The sequence below is a fragment of the Natrix helvetica genome (genome assembly GCF_964273705.1).
Source record: "Natrix helvetica genome assembly, chromosome: 1".
NCBI classification, from domain to species: Eukaryota; Metazoa; Chordata; class Lepidosauria; order Squamata; family Natricidae; genus Natrix; species Natrix helvetica.
Genome location: NC_138548.1, coordinates 310,722,463 through 310,748,856, shown reverse-complemented (window position 1 = coordinate 310,748,856; position 26,394 = coordinate 310,722,463). Strand labels below are relative to the sequence as shown.

General features: G+C 45.1%; 1 long non-coding RNA gene across 3 annotated transcripts; it reads left to right on the top strand.

The window, feature by feature from the left end:
• The first annotated feature begins 5,449 nt into the window (after positions 1–5,449).
• Positions 5,450–26,394, top strand: LOC309383723. Of its 3 annotated transcripts, XR_014173906.1 has the most exons (4): positions 5,450–5,560; positions 8,280–8,331; positions 10,416–10,527; positions 24,642–26,394. It is a non-coding gene; the product is annotated as an uncharacterized lncRNA (long non-coding RNA). The 3 variants fall into 3 exon arrangements; XR_014173905.1 differs by lacking the exon at positions 10,416–10,527; XR_014173907.1 differs by lacking the exons at positions 5,450–5,560; positions 8,280–8,331; positions 10,416–10,527 and adding an exon at positions 9,534–9,647.

Here is a 26,394-nt window from a genome sequence, read left to right as displayed (position 1 = left end):
TCCCAACCCTTCTTGTCACTGCCTTACCAAAAAAAACACATCCTTTCCTCTTCTGAGCTTATTCTTAGCCAAAGTGGTCTTTCACTTCTAGCTTATGATTTTTAAAATAAACAAATAAATAGGAAGAGGTACGTTAGCCAAAGGTACTTGGCCAAAGTCTCTATGGAGGTCATGTTACCAATGGCTCTGTTGTGCCTTAATTGATCCTCAGTCATTATCTTATTGGGAAACACCAGACAAATTTACTATATTTCAGAGTCTGTTTCTCATTTATAAATGAAGATTAATGAACTATTTTATAGACAAGTGTATTTTTTCCAGAGTGTGTAGAAAAACTGAATTGCCAGAGAGAGAGAGAGAGATCTCAGGGAAGGGGCGGTGGGGTGGCAGCAATTATTCGGGAGGACTTAGAGCCGAGGGAGTCTACTGTGCCACAGACGTCCGGATGTGAATCCCTTGTTGTGAAATGGGGGCCTGGGAGACAGTTGGGCCTGCTGATAGTATACCTGGCTCCTCGCTATACATCAGCGGCCCTGCCCGAACTCCTCGAGCTGATCGCATCGGTGGCGGTTGAGACCCCGAAACTTTTAGTGATGGGGGATTTTAACCTGCCATCGATGGGAGAAGCATGAGAGGGGGTTCGGGAGTTCATGGCTTCCATGACAGCCATGGACCTGACTCAAATGATTCAGGGCCCGACACACGAGGGAGGACACACTCTGGACCTTGTTTTTGTCTCTGGCCAGTGGCTGAGTGATCTGGGAGGAGGGGACTTAACCATCACTCCCCTGTCATGGTCAGATCACTCACTCCTCCGTCTTGACTTCCCTGGTGCTACCTCCCGCTGCGGGGAGGCGGAACCGGAAAGTTCCAGATGGTTCCGCCCCAGGCGCCTGATGGAACCTGATAGGTTCCAGACGGAGCTTGGGCCACCTCCTGTAACCTTGACCCGCCCCCGGGTAGAGGACCTGGTAGTTGCGTGGAATAATGCAACTACCGGGGCCTTGAACCGGGTGGCGCCTTTGCGGCCTCTCCGGCGGCAACGATCCACCCTAGCCCCTTGGTTTACCGAGGAGCTAAGGGTGATGAAGTGCCACAAGAGACGTCTAGAGAGTCGTTGGAGATCCTCTCGCTCCGAATTTGATCGAACACAGGCACGAGCCCATTTAAGGACGTACCTTGTGGCATTGAGAGTGGCCAAACGCCAATATTGTGCCACTCTCATTGCATCCGCGGAGAACCTCCCTGCCGCCCTGTTTCGGGTGTCCCGCTCCCTCTTGTTTCAGAGGCCGCGGGAGGCCCCCCTACAGGGCAGGGCAGAGGAATTTGGTAAATATCTGCAGGATAAAATCGCTCAAATCCGGAGAGATTGGGTTCCTGTCAGTGATCCAATGGAGACGTCCATGGCGAGTCTTGAGGTATCGATCTGGGAGGAGTTTGACCTGGTTGCCATCGAGGATTTGGACAGATTGCGTGGACGACTGCGACCCACCACATGTTTATTGGACCCGTGCCCCTCCTGGCTTGTACTGGCATCCTGGGAGGTTACACGAGACTGGCTCCTGGGCCTAGTGAATGCTTCGCTGAGCGAGGGGTCTCTCCCGGCCGCCTTGAAAGAGGCGGTGGTGAGACCCTTGCTCAAGAAGCCTTCCCTGGACCCTTTGGAGCTGGCCAATTATCGTCCTGTCTCCAACCTTCCCTTTTTGGCGAAGGTTGTAGAGAGTGTGGTGGCCTACCAGTTTCCACGACATCTGGAGGAAAATGATTATCTAGACCCGCGCCAGTCCGGCTTCCGCCCCGGTCACAGCACGGAGACGGCCTTGGTCGCGTTGGTGGATGATCTCTGGAGGGCCAGAGACAGAGGTTGTTCCTCTATCCTGGTCCTATTAGACCTCTCGGCGGCTTTTGATACCATCGACCATGGTATCCTGCTGCGCCGGCTGGAGGGGCTGGGGGTCCGGGGCACCGTTTTGCGGTGGTTCGGCTCCTACCTTTCTGACCGGACGCAGCGTGTGTTGGCAGGAGAAGAGAGGTCGACCCTACGCCCCCTTACTTGTGGGGTGCCACAGGGGTCGGTCCTCTCGCCACTCCTCTTCAACACATATATGAAGCCGCTGGGTGAGATCATCCGTGGTTTCGGGGTGGGATACCATCTGTACGCTGATGATACTCAGCTGTACTTTTCCACCCCGAACCACCCCAACGAGGCCATCGAAGTGATGTCCCGGTGTGTGGAAGCCATACGGATCTAGATGGATGACAACCGACTCAAGCTCAACCCCTCCAAGACGGAGTGGCTGTGGGTACCAGTTCCCCGGTTCAGCCAATTAATTCCATCATTGGCCATTGGGGGCATTCAACTTGCCCCCGTGGAGCGGGCGTGCAATTTGGGCGTCCTCCTGGATGCCCGGCTGTCCATGGATGACCATGTGACAGCCGTGGCAAGGGGGGCGTTCCACCAGGTTCGCCTGGTGCGTCAATTGCGCCCCCTACTGGACCGGGATGCCTTACGCACAGTCACTCATGCGCTGGTGACGTCTCGCTTGGACTACTGTAACGCTCTCTACATGGGGCTTCCCTTGAAATGCACCCGGAGGCTACAGTTGGTCCAGAACGCAGCCGCGCGGGTAATTATGGGGAGTACTAGGTACTCCCATGTGACACCGTTCCTGCGCGAGCTGCACTGGCTTCCTGTGGTCTATCGGGTGCGTTTCAAGGTTTTGATAATAATCTTTAAAGCGCTCCATGGCTCAGGACCTAGTTACTTGCGGGATCGTTTTCTGCCCCATACATCCCTGCGACCAATCCGCTCGCACAGAGAGGGCCTCCTCCAGGTGCCGTCCACAAGACAGTATCGGGGGGCGGCGCCTAGGAGTAGAGCCTTCTCTGTGGCGGGCCCAGCCCTGTGGAATGACCTCCCTCCGGATATTAGGAATACCTCTGACCTCCGCTCCTTTCGTATTAAGCTTAAGACCCACCTATTCCAAGCAGCTGGCCTGGCTCAACTTTGATCTAATCATATCGCTCCTGACGGGCTTTTACTGGGTATTTTAATTATATTTAATTATCTAGGGGTTTTTAAATACTGTATTTTAATTGTTTTATTTATCAGCCGACCTCCTCCTTGTGTATGTCTCGGTATATGTCTCTGTTATATGTTTGTTTTGTCCATATTTATTTCATATGTTTCATTGTACGCCGCCCCGAGTCCTTCGGGAGAGGGTGCGGCTAAGAAATAAATATTTATTATTATTATTATTATCTTCCTGATGAAAGATGTCATGAAGTCCCAAAAGAACATGGATCCTTGTGAAAGTCAGAAGAATGGGCATTATCATATGTATCCATTAAGATACTCCATATAGTTTCCCCTCAAATTAAGAAACCGATCTTGGAATACTTTGCTTGTGGAATGGAAAACAAATTAGCATCTTCTAAAATCAGAGCCTTGGTTTCAATACGAATGTTTAACCATTAGTTTGAAAAATCTTTTGACATGGAATGATGAATTCCATTTATCAATGTTCATTTTTTCCAGAAGTTGTTTGCCATGGCCTACTTACTAGGGCCAAAAGAAGTGACTCGCCCAAGGTCACCCAACAGGGTTCATGCCTAAACCAGCACTAGACATCACAGTTTTGAGATTTCCAGTCTAGTGCTTATAAAATGAGGTTATGCAAAGTCCCTTAGAAAATTGCTTCAAAATAATAACCAAGTAGCAGGCAGACACTCCAAATGTCTGGTTTGTACCCTTCTGTTTCAGATATATTTATATCTCATTCTTCCAAACAAGCTCATGTTTTTTGCCACGGCTAGTGAGTATGCATTGTATACAACCAATTTCAGAGCTAGGTATGTATTTAAGTCAATCAAGGGTCATTTCCCCACTGGATATATCATTGCAGATCAAAGTGAGACTTACAGCTATGTAGGTGGCAACTCCTTCTCCCCTTTGCTTTAGGAAAATGTGTTGGACCTCCCATGAATACCTACACACAATGCAGCCATGAAACAATTTACAATTGCTTTCAGGCTGGTCAATCCTGGCGGGTGGGAGGGGGAGCTAGGAATTCCCAGCCATAAGACATAACAGTAAGCAGGATTTGATCCCCAAACCTGAAGCACCTTTCATATGTGCTCCTAACCACAATATATGAAAGCTTATTGACAATGAACATATACTCAAATAAAACATGCTTTGGAACCATGCCCAGATTTGCTGGCAAATTTTTAAAGGGCTGTGTATTATTACAAGAGAGCTAGCCCTCAGAGAAAGACTTTGGCTGTATATTGTAAAAGAAAATGTTTGTGCATGTGTGTAGATTACATGCATGTGTATTTCAGCAGTATATCATATCCTGTTCCTTTTCTGTTTGACTTCTATAGCAAATACTGAGTAAGATAGTTTCTTTCTCGACCTTTCACATTGCACAACTAGATGTCTGTTTAGAAGAAATTTTTCTTCCACTATGGTTTTCTCATTTCTTCCTTGAACTAATTAATAGGAGAAGTTTTATTAAATTACTGAATACATCCCACCCACAAACCAATAACAATGATAAAATATTTCTTCATGAAAATGTAGAGTGCTATTGACTGTCGAAGTAGCTATTAAGAACAATGTACATTATGGGCAAATATACATTTTACTGGTTTGTTGGCATTTATTTATAAAACCTTAAGTCTGAAGGAGACCTCCCACATTGTTAGGTTGTTGTATTCATTATACTGGCACAAGATGCACATTAATAGATATTTTGAAAATTGCTCTAAACTATATATTAGGGGGAGGGAAATAAACTTTTGGAAAAGGGCAATTGCTCTTTACATTAAGAAGGTTTTCCTTAAGTAAAATTAAAGCAACCAATTTTAATGCCCATAATGCTGGAACAACAGAATGAATTCTGGCCAGATAAGAGCTGTGTTAAACTGTGGAAATGCTGAACAGATTTAATACACAACCAGGCAAGAGGTTGTTATCTCCACTGTTACAACTTCATGTACCAATTGTTCAAATTCATCCTTCCTGCATGTAGGGTAACACTAAATGTTCAGAAATAGGCAGCTTTCCAGAGATAGCAATTTTAGATCCCTGAAATGGAGCAGGAGAGAGAGAAATCACACCTCTGTGTGTACAGTAGTACTTTCGTTTGCTTTAATAGCCTCCAAGAACACAATTCCTGCAAGCTTGAGCTTCAGCTCTTCATAGAGCTGGAATTATAGAGTACAGAATGAAGAGTTCAAGCAAGCGAACATCTTTTAGACATTTCTGAGGTTCAAACAGGAGGAGGAAGTTTTTATTTGGAGTTAATCCCTCTCCAGGCCAAAATAAAATTTAAAAAATCCCAATATTGTCTCCAGAATTCACAATTAACGTCCTCAGATTCAAAATGCTACAGTAGGAATTCGGCAATGATTTCCCCCACCCCACCCCCTTTCGTATAATAGAGGAACAGGCAATTTTGTTCTCGTTATTTCATTAAGGAGTGGCTTTTCAGCTTTGCTTCCAACGGAAGAAGGGTGTGGGAGAGGCAAGCATTGCTGGCATTCACTGATACTAGTGAGGAAAAAGCATATGACAGGCTGACTAAGGCAGCCTGGGGTTGCTCCATAGTAACTATTTTTATTGTAACAGTTATGTGATTATACATTTCTGACTGTTTCTCAATGTCAGTACTGAGGATGACTTGATCTGAGGCATGCTTTCTATCTTTTTTAATTCTTTCAGTCTTACATTCTACAATTTTCCCACAATCTGTGGAGATAAAGGACTCAAGATTACTATTAAATGCTAACATTGTAGCTGCAAATCTTTAGGAGACTTAGAATCAATCCACTGTATCTTAAAACAATCCTGGCCAAACAAATACAACCCCCTTGTGCATTTCACACAGCTGTTTATAGCACAGGCTAGGTCCACATGTTAGGCTAAACTGATTTGTTTAATTATGGTTGTTGAGTAAGTTATGTGATATGTTAAGCCATAGGGCATAATTTAGAAACTATAATGTCTGGGACCAAGAAAAAAATCAAACAAGCCACATTACGGCATTGTGTTAACCCAAGATAGTTTAATCATAGCTTGTTGAGTAAGCTACAATAGAAAAGAAAGGAAGGAAGGAAGGAAGGAAGGAAAAAAGGAAGAAAAGGAAAGATTGTAATCAGATGTCTTGGGGAAATTAATAGTTCAATTAAAATATGTATAGGTGTTCAGATATATAAGACTTGTACAAACACACGCCCCTTGGTAAGTTTCAATAAAACATAATAAAATACATGACAACAGATGCAGAATCCAAATGATATATTGCTTTAATGTACATTTTTTTATTATTTAAGCATTACAGTTCTATACCTGTGAGGTAACTATTGATGTGTTACACAAGCTTATACCATTTTCATTTTGGGGGAATTATAGCATGTAGGAAATGTATGGATAAAGAATAAAGCATGGTATATATTGAAGGCCATATTATTTACTGCCCAATCCTTTATCTATTTAATAAGTTAAGAACTAATTATTCCCAAAGGTGCCCCATTTTTCTTATCACTGCCATTCTAATTTCAATATTTCTATGAAGAAACCTACTGAAGGGAACACAGCCACACCAATATGAGCAAACTAGTAACCGGGTTTTCAAGACTCCACCCAAAGCATTTTATTGTTAAATTGTTTAATTGTTAAACCATGGCTTAGTCAACAAGGCATTTGAGGCTGGCACTTAGTGGTTAAAAAGAGGTTCAGCTTCCTCTATTGCATATTTCTGCTTGAAACTTCCCCCTGCCCCTTATGATTTAGTATAGCAAATACAAGCAGCTAAATGAATCGCTCAGTGAGTGGACATTTTGAATTACAGAGATCATTGGGTTTAAAAATCTTTTAGCATTGCAACTGCAGCTTCCTAATAATATAAATAGTTCTGCTTGGACTGTGCATATTTAAGTAAAACACATAAAATGACTTGATTTATTTTGTCCTGTAATCTTTCAAACCCTGACATAGAAACAACGACAAAATAAGGAACTCCAGTTTTCCTTTAGACATCTAGAGGAACTTTGAGGAGGGATCTTTTCAGTGCAATAAAGCTTGTGCAGCTTAATCTATTAATTCACAACCAGCTATTCTTTCTCACAGGTGGTGCAAACCAGTCACTTTTTAAAATCCACACGTCATTAACTGTTGATTTAGATGGAGAATGCATGGAATTCAACTATATTCTGAGTACATTTGCAACAATGGCACCCATTTATCTGACTCACTCTATCCCCAGGTGAACAGATTCCAGTCCTAGGAGGGCTTAGAATGAGCACTAACCTGGTTTACCCATCATCCTATAGTATTAGACAGATTGCTGATAAATATAGAAGGAGAGTTGTTCTCATGGCTGGAAATTAAGGGAAGTGTACTGTAATCCCAAGGGGTGGTGATGCTAGAACAGTTACAAAGAAGTAGAAGTCTAGGCAAGTCATGTAATTATCCTCCAAAACTCTTGGATGTTTTAAAGTTTGATTTTTCTCTTCAAAATATGGCTCTCAACAGGCACCCTAAGCAACCTAGTTTAGCTCATGGATGGGCTACTTCAGTTTCTAGGAAAACCAAAGCATAGTAGTACAAGGGATGCATATTTAGAAAATGGCCATTATGTGGTTTGTTTCTCTGTGGTTCACTGGGATGAATTGCCCACACAATTGTGGCCTTCAGCACAGTAAAGAAAATGTGACTCACTGCAAAGCACAGGCCAAGCCAAGAAAAGATAGCAAACAGTTTTTTTAAAAAAACACCATACTTATATATTGATGCTATAAGATTATCTGAGGCCCCAGATCAAAGTAATGATAGTTCTGTGTGTGTATTCATATCTAACAGAAAGTGGCAAGTCTCACAATCCTGTTTCAGCAAAGAGGTTTTTCAAGTGGAAAAGTAATCCTTCAGGTAACCAGGTTGAATTCCCTTGTTGGACTCATATAAAAGACATTTGGCACACTGCTCCTGGCTGCATAAATCACAGAGGCCTTTCCCTGCTTGTGAAGACAGAACCTGGGAAACGGAGAAGTAAAAAAAAAGTATTATTATCAACAGTGAAATATCAGGATGTATTTCTCAGGCCAGTGTTCTAAACCAAATGCAATTTAGGAGGGCAAGGATACACTGCAGTTAGCACTTTAAGGCTGGCAACTTACATGGGAATCTTTTCTGCTGTTAACTGACACATGGCCCTGCTGACAGCAATTAGGCCAATTGTAATGAATGATTTGATGTTTGTGTCTCCATGCTTCAGGAGCAAGGAGGAAAATTCTGTTCAAGCAGCTGCTGAAATCACACGGCTCAAGGTGGGGTGAAGGAATACAAGGTAGTTGGATCATCTAACATGCAGATAAAGTAGCTTAGCATATGATGTTAATCCAGTTAGTGTGGTTGGTTCAACAAACCATAGTTTAGTCATGTGAATCCTGAAACTTGTCCATTATGTAAGCTACTGGCAAGTTGCACGTTTTGTTCAGTCCAAAGCAGTTATGCTACATATTAACTAGATTACATTAGCTATAATATTATAGTACAGTATCCCCAAATGTATGCTAAACCAAGGGTGTCAAACTTGCATCATGTTGTCATCACGTGATGTATCGCAAAGTATCCCCTTCACTAAAGTGAGTGGGCGTGGCCAGCACATGATACATCCAGCCTGCCGGTTTGACACCCCTGTGCTAAACAATCACGCATATCACTGTCTTATCCCGTTACGTTTATACCGGTAGCTCATTCATCAAAGTATTAGGTTTGCCATACAGTCCAACCCTCAAAAGGCCTTCGTTTGTTGTTTTGGAAACTGGCATTACCATGAAATTCCAGTTTTCACAAACTCATGTTGATGGCTGATTTGAGGCCTGATGACTCAGGAAGCCTAGGATAGTTTAAGGAGCTTCACATGATAACAGATAAAATGGCAATGCATAAATGACATTTAATGAAGCATTTTTGTTTAGCATGCCTTATGAATACTGTGGAGCTTTTGATTTACTTAATTAATTAATTAAATGACCCAGTTTGCACAATATATAAAGTCATGGTTTGTTAATTAAGCCATAGTGGATGGGTTCAAAAATAACACTCAGCTGCACTATTTTTTTCTGAATCTTAGTTCTTACAATACTCAAAGCCAAAAATAAACCAAATTTTGGCACAGCGAAATGTATATGTCTAAATTTTGGATGACAAAAGAATCACAATTTTTTTTGCAAGTTCATATATTGCATGCACACATCTGCCTAAATAGTAAGTTAATCCATTTGCCATTGACTTAGCATGTTGTAGGTTTCCAGATGCTGCAGTTCATGGTTTCTTGAAAGCTATTGAGTAAACCACAGCAAAAAGAATCATTGCTGAATCCTGTCTGTATTTTCCTTGCCAAAGAGGGACAGTTAGAGAAAAAGAATCCAGCTGAGACATTCGTAAGGTGGGACCAGGTGTTAATCTTCATCATTAGGGCTTGCCAGACAGGTTGAACCCGAAATATAAGGCCCTGCAGCTGTAGCTAACGATTCCCTAAAGTAGCACAGCAGTCATGGGGAGGAGACATCTTGGCAAGGCTGAGATCAGACTGATTTAACCACAGAAACATCTATACCCTGGAGTGCCATGCCAAGAGGTGGGATTGTGGAGGAGATTAAGTGATTTTCTCACTCATACAACCTCCTTATGACATGTTAAGGCAGTTAAGGCAGAGATTTAAGTTCATGAGTGCATCTATGCAACCATTTCGTCCTGCCTGGCCCTTAACCAGAATGTTAACTTTACTCTATCCTCTGGACCTAGTTGCCACTGTAGGCTGGTTGCATGTAGAGGATTGTCACAGGCTCTGTTTCTGTAAATGAAAAAGGTGGCTGTTTAAGTTCAGATGACACAGTTGGCCTAAGATGTTGGTTTGATTACTCATTACCACTGGTTTTTATTTGGTGTGGTGGATAGATGCATCCGGTGTCTGGAATCAGACATTATGCTAAGCTATGGTTTCACTATGTATTTTTTTCTAAGTTAATGCAATTCACTAAGGAAATACCATCAAATCATCCTGTGGTTTTTGAATATTGTGTGAATGGAAGCTGTGTGATTTATAAACTCTAATTTAATGTCATGTAAAGCCAGAAAACTAATTAAGCAACATGTCTTAATATGTGGAGTGAAGAAAGCCAGGATCTGGAAGCATAGCAAGACATCAGCAGGAGAAACATGAAAGGTTCTGCGTTCTTCTACTTTTGCAGGATATCCTGAGCTCTGCTGACTTGTAATAAGAAAGTAGGAATTCTAAGAGGCAGCATGAAGCGTAGAAGTCCTAAAGTAATGAGTAGAAGGATGAGTTATAGGCATGTTCAGTGTATTGACGAAACATTTTATCCACAATCATTGTGTGTTTTAGGGCTGCTTCATAAATCCATGAAGAGTGTTTGTCTTCATTTCACTTAATTTGATGTTCAGGAGAGACTTGGACCACCTACTTAACCAATAAAAAGTCAGATGAGTGGGACTAGGTGAGCAAGTTCCATTCTTTCCCGTAGCCTAGCCAAGGGGTACCATCTATATCCCTGATGGTCAACTTCTTGCATGGGTGCCAGTGGTGGCACGCAGAGCCCTCTCTGTGGGCATGTGCACCATCACCAGCTATACTCTTCTAATTTCCGGCGTGCACATACATGCCGGCCAGCTGGTCCTTGCGGGCGCCAGAGCACCAGAAAATGGTCTGAAAACAAACACAAAATGGTCAAGAATGGCCAAAACCAGCCAAAAAAACAGGCATGTGTGTGCCAGCCAGCTAGTCTTCGGGTTTCTGGTGCTCCAGCGTGCACACATACGCACACATGTTCTGGTTTGGGCACTCTGTGCCGAAAAGGTTCACCATCACTGATCTATATCTAGGTGAGTCCCTTTAAAATACTGATGTAAGTACTCCTTGCCAAAGGAATGTGAAACGATCAACCTTTCTCCCCACATGGAGAAGCTTGCAGAAGAGTCTATGTGAAGAACTCCTTCCTGTGTTGGTTAAAATGTATTTTAAATGTTTGTGACAGTAACTATCTACTTAGATTAGTCACAGGCCTCCATGTTCGTCCAGACAAGGTACAGATGCAGCTTTCATTGCCCTACATTTTAGAAAAATAATGGCTGTGTTCATAGGCTTCCTCATGATTAACTAGGATTTATTCCTGTTGTCTGGTTTACATAACATATTGATCTTTAAATTAGTCATATGGGCTGGGTTCATACCATTCTAGGTAGGTGGCTTATTTGTAATTCACTAGTCAAAGCTAAAGCTTGGTTTCAGAAATCAGATAATCTAGAGAAAGGAAAAGTTCCAGCCTGCCTCTCCCCTGTTAACACTGATACTAGACGTGATACAGTTCTCAGAAAGAACAAGCCTCTCCCTTCCTCCCCATAAAATCTTCATAAACCATGCTGCCTCTTGGGCAGAAAAAGTGTTTGATATTGTCCAAGGATAGCAAGAAGAGAAGATGTTGGACTTCATCCAAATGCTGCCTGTTATAATTATAGGGTTCTCTGATATTGACCAGTTTGCCAACGGGAAACAACACCAGTTACTCTTAAAAGGCAGACTTGAACAGATGTGGGTGCTGGGATGGAGACTTTATCTACTTTTCAAGCTTCCTGAGTGATAGGTCACTAGTATGGAAGAGTTCCGTCTGACTATTTCTGATTATAGATCTAACCATCAGCCCAGCAAAAACTCTAGTGGGGCAGAAAGGGAATAGGTTGAAACAGGAGGGAAATTGCATGTGTATTGAAGGTACCCTGCCCTCCTCCTTCTTCCTGGGTCCTGAATTGCCAGATGGTCTGTTTTGGGACCCAGATCTTCCTATCATTGAGAGAACTGCAAAAGTACATCAGTGCTGAGGACAAGTGGTGAAGTCCCCTATCTGACAAAATGCCATAAAGTGTACAAAATGGAATAGGCAACAAGGTGCCACCTCCACCAAGAAATCTTATTCACAGATGGCAAAACCATTTGAGATCCCTTCTTGGCAGAAGCAGCAGAAAACATATGATGTTCTCGTTTGGGATAGAATTGTCGTGGTATATCTCTTCCCCAGTTTAATTTGATTGCCACCCCTTTATTTACAAATATGTCTAGCAGACTTTTGAAAGACTAGGAACATACATTTAATAACAGGTTTAGCAAGATTGGTATAACAATGTATGTTTTATTTTCATTTATTTTATTAATCACATTTCTATAGCCGCCCATCTCATAAAGGCACTAAAGTAAATAAAACAATTGTTACCTAAAACCATTATGTATAACCATTAAAATAGTATTAAAATTGATAAAATCAGGACTAAAACAGAAAAAGGAGAATCATAAATGGGATGTTAATAATGACAAAGCCACTTCGTGAGTTCACCCATCTCCTGGGGTCCCCAGATCTGATAATTAGGTCTTGAGGGGCTTTTGAAAACTCAGGAGTCATGAGGCTGACCTCCTCTCTGGGCAGGAGATGGTCCACAATGCAGGCACCAAAGCAGAAAAGACCTGCCTAAGGCCCACCAAATGTAATTCCCTCAGTGACATAATCCATAACAAACAATTCTTTTGGATCTTGTGGGATTGGTAAATGAAGCCCATGAAACTTCTGAATAGCCTTTTGGAAAGCTCAGATTAGACAGATGACTCCTAGAAAGTGCTTTGCCTCTGCCCAAGCCAAAATGAGCACTGACTGCTCCTCTTCAGCTGGCCAATACAAGCTTTGCTGAAGCAAGCCCATCTGTAACAGAGAGGGTATTCAGCCAGTTCTGACCGGTTCTAGCAACCGGTAGTGGAAATTTTGAGTAGTTCAGAAAACTGATAAATAGCACCACTGATTGGCCCCACCCCCATCTATTCTCTGCCTCCCAAATCCCAGCTCATCAGGAGGGAATGGGGATTTTGCAGTCACCTTCCCCAGGAGTGAGGTAGAAATGGAGATTTTACAGTATCCTTGCCCTAGAGCAGTGGTGGGCAACCTTTTTTTTCAACTGAGCCAAATGTCGCCAAAACCACGATTGAAATTTATTTTGAGAGCCACATTTTTAAAACCGAAAATACATAGGATGGTACACTGTTTTTAGTTTATTTATTTTATTTATTTATTATTCACACTTATAGACCGCCCCCTCTCCCGGAGAGGACTCGGGGCGGTGTACAGTCACTAAAATACATTGTAAAATACATACATAAACAATTAAATTAATACTGGTGAAGGAGGTTATAAGACTGTAATCGAATAATAAATATAATACGTTAAAAGCCTATAAAACCCTTAAAACCCAATTAAAATAAATAAATCCCGGGAGGTAAAGCTAAGAAAGTGCCAGGCCAGCTGATTGAAATAGGTGAGTCTTTAACTTTTGCCGGAAGGAACGGAGGTCGGTGGTAGTTCGAATGTCTGGGGGGAGGTCATTCCAGAGGGTTGGGCCCATCACAGAGAAGGATCTACTCCTAGGTGTCGCCCGCTGGCATTGCCTAGCAGACGGCACCAGGAGGAGCCCCTCCCTGTGTGAGCGGATAGGTCGCAGGGACGTGTGTGGTAGGATGCGATCCTGCAGATAACTAGGTCCTCTGCCATGGAGCGCTTTAAAGATGGTGATCAATACCTTGAAACGCACCCGAAAGGCTACAGGTAGCCAGTGCAGCTCGCGCAGGAGAGGTGTTACGTGGGAGTAACGAGTACTTCCCATAATAACCCGCGCGGCTGCGTTCTGAACTAGCTGCAGTCTCCGGATGCGTCCCAAGGGAAGCCCCATGTAGAGGGCATTGCAGTAGTCCAGGCGAGACGTCACCAGCGCATGAGTGACCGTGCGCAGGGCACTCCGGTCCAGTAGGGGGCGCAATTGGCGCACCAGGCGAACCTGGTGGAATGCCCCCCCTTGCCACGGCTGCCACATGGTCCTCCATTGACAGCCGGGCATCAAGGAGGACACCCAAATTGCGCGCCCGCTCCACAGGGGACAACTGTTCGCCCCCTATGGCCAGCGATGGAGTCAGCTGGCTGAACCGAGGTGCCGGCAACCACAGCCACTCGGTCTTGGAGGGGTTGAGTTTGAGTCTGTTGTCCCCCATCCAGACCCCGACGGCCTCCAAACACCGGGACATCACTTCGACAGCCTCGTTGGGGTGGTTTGGGGTTGAAATATACAGCTGAGTATCATCAGCGTAGAGGTGGTATTCAACCCCAAAACCACGGATGATCTCACCCAGCGGCTTCACATATGCGTTGAACAGGAGAGGCGAGAGGACCGACCCCTGTGGCACCCCACAGGTGAGTGGCCTCAGGGACGACCTCTGTCCCCCTGTCAACACACATTGCTTCCGGTCAGAGAGGTAGGAGCCGAACCACCGCAAAACGGTGCCTCCGACTCCCATCCCCTCCAACCGGCGCAATAGGATACCATGGTCGATGGTATCAAAAGCCGCCGAGAGGTCTAATAGGACCAGGATAGAGGAGCAACCCCTATCTCTGGCCCTCCAGAGATCATCGACCAACGCGACCAAGGCTGTCTCGGTGCTGTGCCCGGGTCGGAAGCCGGACTGGCGTGGGTCTAGATAATCGGATTCGTCTAGGTGTCGCGGGAGCTGCTGCGCCACCACATTCTCAACAACCTTCGCCACGAAGGGAAGGTTGGAGACTGGACGATAGTTAGCTAGCTCCATTGGGTCGAGCGAAGGCCTCTTGAGCAAGGGTCTCACCACCGCCTCTTTCAAGGCGGTTGGTAAGTATCCCTCACCCAATGATGCGCTCACCAGGCCCAGGAGCCAGCCTCGTGTCACCTCCCAGGCTGCCAGTACCAGCCAGGAGGGGCACGGGTCCGTTAAACAAGTGGTGGGTCGCAGCCGTCCACGCAACCTGTCCAAATCCTCGGGGGCAACAGAGTCAAACTCCTCCCAGAGTGGTCTCTCAAGACTCGCTGTTGGCGGCTCGTCTGGTCCACTGACGGAGGTCCACCCGCTCCGGATCTGATCGATTTTGTCCTGAAGATATTCCCCAAACTCCTCTGCTCTACCCTGTAAGGGTGTCTCCCGCACCCTCTGCGATAGAAGGGAGTGAGTCACCCTAAACAGGGCGGCAGGGCGGTTATCCGCGGACGCAATAAGAGCAGCACAATGTCTACGTTTGGCCGCTCTTATTGCCACAAGGTAAGTCCGCAAATAGGCTCTTACCTGTGTTCGGTCAGATTCGGAGCGTGAGGACCTCCACCTGCTCTCTAGACGTCTCCTGTGGCGCTTCATCACCCTAAGCTCCTCAGTAAACCAAGGAGCCCGGGTGGGTCGATGCCGCAGGAGAGGTCGCAAAGGCGCAACCCGGTCCAAGGCCCCAGTCGTCGCCCTATTCCAGGCAGTCACTAGGTCCTCGGAGCGGGAGCGGGACAAGGCTACAGGAATTGGCCCAAGCTCCGTCTGGAATCTATCAGATTCCATCAGGTGCCTGGGGCGGTACCAGTTTATAGGGTCTGGTTCCGCCTCCTCGCGGTGGGGGATAGCGCCAGGGAAGTCCAGCCGGAGGGATGAGTGGTCTGACCATGACAGGGGCGTGATGACTAAATCCCCTATTCCCAGATCACTCGTCCACTGTTCAGATACAAAAATGAGGTCCAGTGTGTGGCCCCCTTCGTGAGTGGGGCCCTGCACTAATTGGGTCAGGTCCATGGCCGTCATGGAAGCCATGAACTCCCGGGCCGCCTCGGAAGCCGCTCCCATTGACGGTAAGTTGAAGTCCCCCATGACCAAGAGTCTGGGAGTCTCAACTGCCGTCGCAGAGATTAGCTCGAGGAGCTCGGGCAGGGCTGCTGATGCATAGCGAGGAGCCAAGTATACAATCAGCAAGCCCCACTGCCTCCCTGGGCCCCAGTTCACACCAAGGGACTCACACCCGGGTATCTGAGGGGCAGTGAACTCCCTCGGCTCTAAACATTCCCGCATAACCACCGCCACCCCTCCACCCTTACCCAGGGCCTGAGGCTGATGAAATGCACGGAAACCCGGTGGGCACATTTCCACGAGGGGTAAACCACCCTCGTGGCCCAACCAGGTCTCCGTTATCCCTGCAAGGTCTAGCTCCCCCTCTGAAATCAACTCATTAATGAGGGGGGCCTTGTTGGTGACAGACCTTGCGTTACAAAGCATCAGCCGCAGGCCCTGGCTCTGTATGACCTGTCCACCTAGACTGCAGGGGTTGGTACAAGCGACCGGGCGTAACCAACAGCCCCGGTCTCCCAACCGACCTTGAGATCTTATCCTGTCCTCGCATCCCCTCCTCCCCGCGACCGTTGCAATAGGGCAACCCTCTTCAATAAACTCTGGCATTTGAAGCACGCAAGTCTTAAAGCTGTCAAGTTACAAGATCCTTGCACCCCTAACCCTTTAGAAAAAAAAACCCAGGGGTCTTCAAACCTGACAGCTTGAAGACTTGTGGACTTCAACTCCCAGAATTCTGAGAATTGAAGTCCACCAAGGGCATCAATCATATTAGCCCAGGGATCTGCAAAATTGGCTCTTAAGACTGGTGGACTTCAATTCCCAGAATTCTGAGAACTGAAGTCCACCAGTCTTAAAACAGCCAACTTTGCAGACCCCTGTGTTAGCCCAAAGCCTGGTGCTGGGCCTTGCTCCCCCATTGGTGGAGCCCCAAGAAGCGAGGAGGGAGAAAAAGAGACGGAGGCCAAGGAGCTTCCCCCCCCCGCTCCCTCCCAGCAAAAATCTAACCAGGGAGCCGGGCAGTAGCAAATTAGCCAATCATGCGAGGAAAGCGAGGTCTGACCGGGTGGGCAGCGAAACTCCAGGGCTCTCTGTTCTAATTCCCTGTGAAAACTGTTGCCTCTGAAGCGTTTGCTCTACTGTTTGAACCTTTAAGCGTCCCTTTCCCTTTTTTCTTTTCAACCCACAATGATTAGGGAGGATCCTGAAGTCGGGCGGGGACGAGAAGCGAGGAGGCAGAAAAAGAAACAGAGCCTCCTCGCTCCATTTCCGAGAGGAGGGAGGGGAGCGGGCGCTTCAAAACAAGCGCCCCTTTCCCTTTTTTCTTTTCGATCCACAGTGATTAGGGAGGATAATAATCCGGCACACAGAAGAGCCGCATTAAAATGTGTAAAGAGCCGCTTGTGGCTCGCGAGCCGCGGCTTGCCGACCACTGCCCTAGAGCAGTGGTTCCCAAACTTTTTCAGTCCACCGCCCCCTTGGTGCTACAAACTGATCCTCAGTGCCTCCCACCCAGTGGTGGAATTCAAATTTTTTTACGACCGGTTCTGTGGGCATGGCTTGATGGGCGTGGCTGGGGGAGTCATGTGACTGGGTGGTTTGCATGAAGGAATAAAGATAGTAACAGTAAAATTCAAAACTGTAACAATTAATTGCACATTTATTCAAAATCCAATTTAAAAACCTTTGTAGTTAGTTAATTCAACAAAATTGTTGAACATGATCCAGTGATACCAGGTTTTCAAAGTCTGATAGTCATTTATCAAGAACCTTAATAACTAGTAACTTAGTAAACTCAGTAAAATTTAGTAACTACTTCACTGTTCAGTAAATTCTTAATGTGATGGATGGCTTGATGAAGTGATACCAGTTTCCCAATGTCTTGTTTTAAGTCACTTAGCAGGAGTCTTAAATCACCACGTTCAGTAATCTGGAGTCGATTTCTTTGCTTGGAGACCACACTGACGCCATGTTCCACCAAATATGATGTTGGAAATGCAACAAGGAGCTTCTTAACCACTGTCCATAGTGCAGGATAGCGATCAGAAATTTCTTTCTGTAACTAAAACTCTTGGTACAATTTCTTGAACTTTGCCTTCAGCTCAGTGTCACCAACATTTGCTTGAATTATTTGCTGAGATTATTGCATGGTACCTAGGGATTCCCAATATGGAAAGTGAGAATGGGAACATTTTAACAGATCTATATGTTCTTGGGTTATAATTTTCACTAAAGAACCATGGGGATGGAAAGGGAAATATAGACAATGGAGTCCAATACCCCTCCTCAACAGTTTGGAAGAATAACTTTAGCAAAATGTAGCCTTTTACCTCTTTGGGGAATCATTTATTATTATTATTATTATTATTATTATTATTATTATTATTATTATTATTATTATTATTATTATTATTATTATTATTATTATTGCATCAACAGAATTGTATCACAGTGGCCAGTTGTTTCGCCGGATTTGGCATTGATTACTAGTCGGGCCCCACCCAGGGGCCTAGGACGTCATAACGTATTTTCGTAATATGTGTGCAGATCCAAGCAGTGCGGCCTTTTGCATTTGACTGATGGTGATTTTGTCAATTTTTAACTGTTTTAAATGTAATTCCAGTGCTTTTGGAATAGCACCCAGTTTGCCGATTATCACTGGAATTACCACTGCTGGTTTGTGCCATAATCGTTGGATTTCGATTTTTAAGTCCTGGTATTTCTCGATTTTTTCATATTCCTTCTCGGCGACCCTGCTATCACCTGGTATTGCGATGTCTATGATTGTAACCTTATTTTTCTCAACCGATGATGATGATGATGATTAAATTTATTTATTTATTTATTTTCCCCAATACAACTCATGCAAAGGGTCATCCACAACTACATTACATTTTCCACACTCATATTTGTCATTCCTTATAACTTTTTTAAACTAAACATTTTTAGTACAAATCAACGCATTGACATATATATCACTAATGCAGTTTCCTATCTCTTCCATTGACATAATTAACACCTTATGTATTGAATACAAGTATATCAAGTATAGGTTAAACATGAATTGAATAACATTTAATTCAAATGTATAAGCTGTGAATTTATTATATAATCACAGGCAAACATTGCACTTATGCCTAAGTCCTCTACCCACGCACATTATAAGACAGATAAAACTATCTTAGCTGGCTGTTGTAAATATTACTCTGCTAATTCAACAAGAAATGCTACTGCATGAATCCTTAATGCAAAACACAACTAAAAGTGATTTTAGCAATTTTCTTTCCAAGTTAATTCAAAATGTATATCCAAATGTTCCTCTTATTTTTTCCCCAAGCACTAGGGAGGATTATATTCAAAACCAGACACTTTTGCTGTGTGTGTGTGTGTGTGTGTGTGTGTGTGTGTGTGTGTTTGCTTGCTTCTGGTCTCCAGAGTCAGAAGGGCCGGTTGGGAGGCCAGAGGTCATCTAGTCCTGCCCCAGACAGCGCCTCCCCGCCCCACATTCCCCAGCCCCACCTCCTCTGGGAAGGCTCCGGTGGGGGGGGATGCAGAGCCCATGCAGAGAGCCCCTGCTGCTCTCCCTCACTCTTCACTCTTACTCCCTCCCTCTTTTTGCAGGCCAAGCGGCCGCAGCATTACTGGGACGGTGATCATGGATGTGCTGTCACCCTGGGGAGGGGAGGTCTGGCCGCCAGCAAAGGCCTTCCGCCGAGGCACCCCATGCAGGCAAAATAGCGAGCGAGCGAAGGAGGATCAGTCAGGGCACCGACGCCCCTTCGCCTCCCACTTTGTCTTGATGAGGTTGCTGCAGCTGCGGACGGACGGAGGTAGCCGGAGTGGTGGGGAAGCCCGGGAGGGCGGGCGAGCGGGCGAGCAATGGAGGATCAGGCAGCTCGCTCGCTCGCTCGCACGCCCCCCCAGGCTTCCCCACCACTCCGGCTACCTCCGTCCGTCCGCAGCTGCAGCGACCTCATCAAGACAAAGTGGGAGCGAAGGGAGGCGAAATGGCCTCCCTTTGATCACTCGCTCCCCCTGCCTGTCCGCACTATGCTAGCCCTGCTGTCACTGATTGGCTGGCTCACCAATCGTCCCGCCCACCTCTAAGAGCCCTATCTATAGAAAGCCAAGCAGAAAAAAAGTTAACTGGGTTTAGATAGGGCTCTTAGAGGCGGGCGGGGCAATTGGTGAGCCAGCCAATCAGTGAGTGGGCAGGACTAGCATAGTGCAGATGGGCGGGGGAAGCGAGAGATCGAGCAGCTTCTGGATGGGCGGGGGTGAGTGAGCAAACTTGTTCTGAATAGCTCACTAGAGGAGGCCACCTCCAGAACTCCTTTGCCGCCCCCCTTGCCTCTTACCACCCCTCTGCCGCCCCCCTGGCCTCTTACCGCTCCCCTAAGCCATCTCACCGCCCCCCAGAGAGCGGTAGCGCCCACTTTGGGAACCACTGCCCTAGAGTGAGGTGGAAATGGAGATCTACAGTATGCTTGCCCTGGAGTGAGGTGGAAATGGAGATTTTACAGTATCCTCCTTCCCCAGGAGTGAGGTGGAAATGGAGATTTTACAGTATCCTTGCCCTAGAGCAGTGCTTCTCAATTATTTTCTGTCATGCCCCCCCTAGGAAGAAGAAAACATTTCGCGCCCCCCTCCCGGCGCGACTGTAAATAGTATAATTTGTCTATAAAATTGTTATAAGTACACCTCTGCATAACATAGCACACCGGTCTTTCCTCGTCTCCCACCGTAGTCACATGCTTTCTTTCCTCTTTCCCTCTTACTTGTCTATCCTTCCTTCCACCCTCCCTTCCTCCTTCCCTTCCTTCCTGCCTCCCTTCCAGTTCCCTCCTTCCTCTTTCCCCCTGCCTGCCTGCCTTCTTTCCTCTTTCCCTATCCTCCTAGCCCTTCCTTTCTCCCTCCCTCCTTCCCTGCCTCCCTTCCAGTTCCATTCTTCCCTCCTTCCTTCTGCCTCCTTCCTGCCTGCTTGCCTTCTTTCCTCTTTCCCTCTTGCTTGTCTATCCTTCCTTCCACCCTCCCTTCCTCCTTCCCTTCCTTCCTGCCTCCCTTCCAGTTCCCTCCTTCCTCTTTCCCCCTGCCTGCCTGCCTTCTTTCCTCTTTCCCTATCCTCCTATCCTTCCTTTCTCCCTCCCTCCTTCCCTGCCTCCCTTCCAGTTCCATTCTTCCCTCCTTCCTTCTGCCTCCTTCCTGCCTGCTTGCCTTCTTTCCTCTTTCCCTCTTGCTTGTCTATCCTTCCTTCCACCCTCCCTTCCTCCTTCCCTTCCTTCCTGCCTCCCTTCCAGTTCCCTCCTTCCTCTTTCCTCCTGCCTGCCTGCCTTCTTTCCTCTTTCCCTATCCTGCTATCCTTCCTTTCTCCCTCCCTCCTTCCCTGCCTCCCTTCCAGTTCCATTCTTCCCTCCTTCCTTCTGCCTCCTTCCTGCCTGCTTGCCTTCTTTCCTCTTTCCCTCTTGCTTGTCTATCCTTACTCCCTCCTCCCTTTCTTCCCTCCCTCCCTGCCAGCAGCTCCTCCAGCATCCCAGCTGGAAGCAGCAGCACAACAGTCGCCGTTACCAGGGGCGAAGGGGTGGCGGTGGCAAGATCGGGCGAGCGCCGCCCCTTTGTCCCTTCCCCAACAGCGGCTGTTGCGCTTCCGCTTCCAGACGGAATGCTGGCGGTGGAGCTGCTGGCGGGGAGGTGAGCTACCTGCATAAAGACGCCGCCGAGGGCATGGCAGAATATATCCCGGCTTGAAGTGGCAGCGCTGGGGACTGCTCAGAGACTCATCAGAGCTGCGGGCTGGAGCTGTGCAAAAAGTCTGCTTGGGCTGTGGGGGGGAGGGAAGCCTGGGACAGCCATGCTTCCCTCCCTCCCACCCCCGCCCGAGCAGGCTTCTTGCACAATGAAAATCCACAGTCCGAAGTGCTGCCACTTCCAGGCGGGATATATTATGCCTTGCCCACGCCGCCGCCGCCGCCGTTGCACCCAGATGGAAAGGGAGCCTTCGCGCCCCCCTTTATGGAGCCTTGCGCCCCCCCAGGGGGGCACGCCCCACTATTTGAGAACCGCTGCCCTAGAGTGAGGTGGAAATGGAGATTTTACAATATCCTTGTCCTGGAGTTGGGTAGAAATGAAGATTTTACAGTATCCTTGCCATAAAGTGAGCTGGAAATTGAGATTTTACAGTATCCTCCTTCCCCAGGAGTGAGGTGGAAATGGAGATTTTACAGTATCCTTGTCCTGGAGTTGGGTAGAAATGAAGATTTTACAGTATCCTTGCCCTAGAGTGAGGTGGAAATGGAGATTTTACAGTATCCTTGTCCTGGAGTTGGGTAGAAATGAAGATTTTACAGTATCCTTGCCATAAAGTGAGCTGGAAATGGAGATTTTACAGTATCCTCCTTCCCCAGGAGTGGGGTGGAAATGAAGATTTTACAGTATCCTTGCTCTAGAGTGAGGTGGAAATGGAGATTTTACAATGTCCTTGCCCTGGAGTGGGGAGGGAATAGGGATTTTGCAGTATCCTTCCCCTGCCACACCCAGAAAGACATTCCACACCCACAGAACCGGTAGTAAAAAATTTGAATCTCACCACTGATCTGTATTATCAGCAAGAGAATGAATAGGTTGCCACTAATCGTTCATATTTCAAGGCCCATCAAGAGAAGATAGAATACATTATTTTACAGTTGAAAAGGCTTGAGATAAATTTCGGCTGGATTGGGGATGCAATGAACGATGCACCATGTGTACATTTTCTCTCAAACGGATAGCAAGATACCTTTATGCTGTTTGTCTATTTAGATTTCTGTGGCTGCCTGTCTCGCCATAATGACTCTGGGCAGCTGACAATAAATAAAATCATGATGCAAAATAACAACCCCAAAAAACAATAAGTATATAAAGCCTATAATGAACACTGAAATGAAAACAATTCTATGATTAGTAGGATGTGAGACTGAGTTCTAGGATGGTTTAATGTTTATTTAGTAGGCCTGGCTGTCCTAATAAAATCAAAGTGCCTTGTCTACCTACTGCAAAAGATGGGCTCAGATGCATTATTGTCCCTACGTATTTGTTCTGGTTTAGATGTAAAGAAATATCCAACTAGGCTGGAGAGAGGGGGGCAAAGTAGCCTGAGTTTAAAGTCTTTACCGTGCACAAGCTAAACCTCCCTCAGAATGCATGAAGTTTATCTTGCTGTTTCCAAGAGAATGTAGTCAGTCTGACGAGATTCTTGTAACCCAGATGACTAGCAAAGTAGTGTAGAGATTCTTTGTGAGTGTTCTGTTTGCTTTCACCTGATGTTAGCCCAGTGCTTCTCAAATAGTGGGGCGGGCCCCCCAGGGGGGGCGAGAGGCTCCGTAAAGGGGGGCTCAGCTCAAATTATTTTATATATTTTTGTTTTGCAGGTTAAAGTTTTTTTTAAATATTGTGTTCCTTTAAATCCTATGCTCCTTTAAATCTTTTCTGCTACAGTTAATAAAGCTATTCTTTGTTGTAAATTGATCCACATTTCTTTCTTTTTTTATTCTCTTATACGTTAATAAGGATACAGTGTTATGCAGAGGTGAACTTATAACAATTTTATAGACAAATGATACTATTTACAGTCGCGCGGGGCGCGCAAAATGTTTTCTTCTTCCTAGGGGGGGCATGACAGAAAATAATTGAGAAGCACTGTGTTAGCCAAAGGTTTGCAGTTTAATGCTCTGGGTTGCCCTACCAGTGATGCCACTGTGAGCTGTACGATTGAAAATAATTGGTATTTTGGGATATTGGACTGAAATTTTGACATTCCGGTTTAGAGATTTAAGTAATTTCTTCCTTCTTTTTATTTCTAGTGATTCGGACCTAAAATCATACAATTAAAAATGAGGCATTTTGTTGTCAAATTTTCTTGGAGTACATTGACTTAAAATGGGGTGCCGAGGGACTCATCTGACTGAACAAGCAACAACATGCCCACCCTGGTTTAGTGCAATCTATGAGTCCAGGTGTTACTTTAGCTGAATTTTCACATTAGAACATAAGTAGTACACTAGTGGGTTGAACCCCTGGCCCAATAGTCCAGTAGTTTCTTTGTCACAGGGATCAACCATTGTACAAGGAATGTTAGTCTCCCAGAAGATGGTCTTCAGAAGTCATCAAAGCTAATAGCCATTGACCCCATGACTTCTATGAAGTTGTCCAATCCTTTTTCGAAGGCAGACAAGCTGGTAATCAGCACCATATTAGGAAATGTGTAATTTTAAATAGCCATTTAAGATGAGGCCTTACCTTCCTCTCCTGTTAGAAAATTACAATCCTGACCTCATTGCTCCATAATGCGTGAGTGAATTTTCTTTGTGACGCTGATTGTGTATCCTCAAATACTTCATTAAAGAGGAAAAAAATAATGACAAGCCCATCAAGACTTAGTTCATGTAACACTGTAAAGTCATAATATTCTTTTCTTTTGATTGAATGTGTTGAGTGCACTTTAATCAATAAATCACAGCTCAGATCATTTTATGAGCATAACCAAAATCTGTCTCACCTAAAGCAAAAAAAGAAGAAATCACCTAGAGATTTTATTGCCATCATTTCTACTGAACTAAGCGGGGGACTTATTTCATGTTACTCATTTCACTATTAATAGTAATATTCCCTTAATATATGGTACCTGTGTAAAACTGTGGTTGATCTAATGTCATAACTTTGGTGCCATCTACTGCCTATGGAGCGAAGGATTGTTAGCACACATGAAAATAGACTTCCCAGTGCTCAGAATTACTCATGAAATTCAGTGCTCTACAGTTCTTGATAATTCAGCACTCTTAGAGAGTGTCAACACATGATACATTGAACAGGTTGTATGAACCTAGCTACCATAAGCTTGTAAATTTAGATTTATGCTTTATTATGCAGTGTCTGAATGCAGCAAGGAACCGGCTTCAGATTCATCTTTCCTCACAGCTTCACAAGGACTTGAGCTCATCATATGAATCTGATGATCAGCATGAGAACATGAGGAAAGATGCTCTAATGCTCCAGGAATGTGGCTGTATGATTTTTACTCATTCATCTCAAAATGGCCTCCACCTCCAAGAAAAGTCTCATGATAAGCTTCTTACAGTAAGTAAGCTGGGAATCCATTTAAAGTTGCTGAGAAGCCTTTTTATACCAGGAAGTGTTGACTGATTGCCACAACAGACTTGTAAAACAAGAGAACAATCATGTACTACATCAACCAGGAGGAGAAGAACCCGTTCTGCAGTGAGAAAAAAGTGGTCTCTATTATAAGAGAAAATACGGGGAGAGAATAATGTTTTAAAAAACAGCTGAATTTATGTTTATCAGAGAGACCTTATGCCCGTACCCAAAAGATTAGCAATAACTTTTTAGTTTCTTATCAGTGCAATGTAATTCATAACTTTCTCTTCTATGTTTGACTTGAAGAGAGAAAATTGGAATTCCCCTGTCACTTTGCCTTAAGAAAGAACAACTTGTTTGCATCTATCGTTTGAAATGCACCACATGTGTAACAAATAAAACAGGGTGGCTGATGCATCTTAATTTACATATCCATTTCTATGGCTTTTTTTAAAAGAACTAATTCTTGGAAAGATAAAGAAAAGAGAAGAAGAAAACAATCAGCAGCAAAGTGGATAGTTAAAGTGACGATGGGGCAAATCTGAAAGACCAGATTATGGACAGATAATCGTGGAGAAAATATATCTATGTGATCACTTAGAGTTGACAGCAGATTGATGGCTCCTAATCAATTTTTAAAAACTACCTAGTCTAAATGTGGTTTAGTAAGAAAGAATCACATGGCCAGATAAGAAGGACCTTGCAACTGTTCAGCAACATTCGGAATGGACATAAGCAACTGCTGACATGACATTGCTAGGCCAATGTGCTCTTGGGCCTTCCATTTTATCTGAACCTGGTTTTTTTGAAGTCAGGCAGAGAAGGACATTAGCTGAGATTTGAAATCAAATTTGCCATAGGTGAATGCACACATTGGGTGGACCACCATTTTGTTCTACTTCAGGGAGGATAGATGATCCTTCTACTTAGTCCCCAGACTTTTTTTCATTTTCCCCATGCAGAGGTGAAACACAAGCACAGGAGAGATAAGACAGGCAACCCCTTTCCTGATTTTGACACCAATGAGGTGCCTTTTTATTATTATAATTATTTTAAAAAAAAACCTGAAACTCTAAGGGGGAAAAATCCCCTAGGCCAGATGAGCAGAGGTGCTGGGATGCAAGCCAAATAGCTATTAACCAACAAAAAGGCTGCATTCTATTTGAAATGTTGCCTGAAAGGAAAAGAATGGGTAGATGCAGTCTCTGTCAGGACTCAGGAGTCCCCAACCCACAGACCACTACCTGGCCATGAGCCTTCGGAACCAGGCTGCGGAATTGGCCAGTGAGTGCATGTGTGCTCATCCCCACTCACACAAGCAACAGGTGAGTGTGCGCGCATGTGGAAACATTCTCCTCTCCCCACCCCCGCCAGGTTACAAAGCCAAAAAGGTTGGGCAACTCTGATCTATGTGCTTAATTTCAAACATGGCTCAATCACATAATATGATAATTCTCTGTAAGGTGATAGTTTGAATTTTTATTATAATTTTCAAATCTGCATCAACAAATGTTAAAGGGGATACTGT